The sequence below is a fragment of the Plutella xylostella genome, chromosome 29, assembly GCF_932276165.1.
Source record: "Plutella xylostella chromosome 29, ilPluXylo3.1, whole genome shotgun sequence".
Taxonomy (NCBI): Eukaryota; Metazoa; Arthropoda; class Insecta; order Lepidoptera; family Plutellidae; genus Plutella; species Plutella xylostella.
In genome coordinates, this window is record NC_064009.1 from 9,949,182 (window position 1) to 9,951,680 (window position 2,499).

General features: G+C 32.9%; 1 long non-coding RNA gene across 1 annotated transcript; it reads left to right on the top strand.

Annotated features, from left to right (window-relative positions):
- Positions 1 to 1,295: 1,295 nt before the first annotated feature.
- On the top strand, positions 1,296 to 1,727 carry LOC125490995. Its single transcript, XR_007268044.1, has 2 exons — positions 1,296 to 1,341; positions 1,565 to 1,727. It is a non-coding gene; the product is annotated as an uncharacterized LOC125490995 (long non-coding RNA).
- The last annotated feature ends 772 nt before the right edge of the window (positions 1,728 to 2,499 follow it).

Below are 2,499 nucleotides of genomic sequence, written 5' to 3' on the forward strand. Positions count from 1 at the left end.
GGATAATTAAATTTTTTTGGAGTACTTTTAGGTTAAAAAAGTTAATCGATATTTTCGATTGTAATATCCTTGAGTACATGGCCACACTCATTTTAAAGACGTCAAATAAGCCCTCTAAATTTAGTTGGCCGTTAAAATCGTTGCCTTCAGAATAGCAAAAATTAGCGCTGTCAGTTAAATTTAGAGATTTTAGCTCATTTTAAAATTAGGAAGTGCGCCCTTCAGAATCGGTACCACTGTACTCGTATATGTGATCAATGTGTATCCACTGTAGCACTTTCGGAGTGTTTGCCCGTGAGTTATGTAGACAACCAAGACTATACTAGACACAAAAAATGCATACAATGGTACCGATTCTGAAGGGCGCACTTTCTAATTTTAAAATGAGCTAAAATCTCTAAATTTAACTGACAGCGCTAATTTTTGCTATTCTGAAGGCAACGATTTTAACGGCCAACTAAATTTAGAAGGCTCATTTGACGTCTTTAAAATGAGTGTGGCCATGTACTTAAAGATATTACAATCTAAAATATCGATTAACTTTTTTAACCTTAAAGCACTCTAAGTTGAAAATAATTAAAAGGATTAAATACCCTGCATTTATATTGGTTTTCGTGATAATTTCAAATATTTATGTAACATATTCATAATTCATTATTGCAACTGGTAACTCTGGCTAGAAAATGCTTCTATAGTGTTCTATGGTGTGATTTAAAAAAATATAATAGAGTAGGGATGGGGTAAGTTGATAAAATAGTAAGAATAATCGAATATAATCGATTATTGCACTAGAATATTTTAAACAATTGTTTTTCAGTAAAGTATGTAGGTACTAAGTTCTACATCTATGTGTTATCCACAATATTTAATGTAAAAGTACTTACTTACTTAAATGTTTAATAGTTGATGATGATGTTACGTTATATACTTAAGTAGATAACTGTGTAAGGGATGATATTCATAAGTATAAGAATTTGAAAAGTATCGAATACTAACAAAAGCACAAATAACTTATCAGTACTTACTTATTTCCTCAAACTCCAAAAGTAGTACCCAGGAATCGATCCAGCATCGATTATTTTTTCATTCAAGCATAGTTCGGAAGCAAGTAACATTGCACTAGGTACATCTCTATGGCGCATTGGCGCATGCGCGCTGGGCTGCAACTGCAAGAGAGGCGCGGCGCCACTGCGCCACACCGCCATATTGAATTTTCCGCCGAAAAGTTTGCCGCTATTTTTTTAAAGTAGGTATTTTTGTTAAATCTTTACAATACAAAACAAACATTTATTATAAATTATTATGTTTGTGTTTGCAATATGCAATTGTTAAATCGATAAGGTGCTTGTGTGCAAGTTTACGAATTATTTTAGGAAGTTACCTACGTAAAATCTAAATAAATATTTTTATCAGTTGGGCATCTGGTTACTAACTATCTGGTTACTTATGTTTGTGTTCTAGCGTTTTCGTTTCTAATATTTAAAGTTTTGTGTACCTATCTAAAAGGATAAGCTTATTCTGTCAACTATCCATACAACTTAGCTATACTTATTTTATTTTTCAGTGACAACAACAAAGAAAATGAAAAATCAACCACACCCATAAACTAAACATGAAACGCTGGATACAAGATATTAAATCCTCTCTGGGACAACAATACTAAAACTACCATCAGACCACCTAGTTACCTACCTACTAACTAGAAGGATAATGGAAATAAGATACAGGAATGAAATCAAGCAATTGTGTATATTGGTGTCAGAAAATTTACTCAACCAGTGTGTGTTGTGTGTGTTATTCACCCAAATAAAGTTTTACGTCCATAAAATGTATTTCTTCTTTCACAAAAAGTAATAGTAGTAAGTACCTATATAGTTTCTTAAAGTAAGGCATATTTTTCAGATAAAAGGTTACCTAGGTAGGTATAACTTGTTTTTTCCTGTAACAAAATAGGTAGTTAAATATTTGAGCTATGTAGAGACCACTTTGAGTGAAATATTCTTACACGTTGAAAGGGGTAAGAAGAGAGTTAGATAGGAATACAGGTAGGTGAGTTGAGGTTAAGATGTTCCTCATGTATGTAGAGCCGGTCCGTTTGGAAGAGGAAAGCCGAGGTGTTAGGGCTAGTGTAATCCTGAAGTAGATCGGTAGGTGTGTTGATTAATTTTTAGACCTAGAACTATAACTTAAGTTGTTTTAAGCAACCCGGTTCATGCCTACCTTGTCAGTAACACGTTTTTCAGTCATTCAGTCCAAAGATCAGAAATAATAATATGACAAAACAGAATCACTTTCACATCGTAGTTTCGCAAAAAATAATAAGTTAGCGTCGTTGCAATTAGCTTTACATGCTTAAACAGCACATCAGCTCTAAGTTAAATCCATATTTATGCACCTACAACAACAATTTCCCATATATTTCACGGGTTTACTTTTAGAAATTTTAGTATAATTTTAACAAGCACCTGTTTAGACCCCTTTTAAATTTAGGAAGAAAGT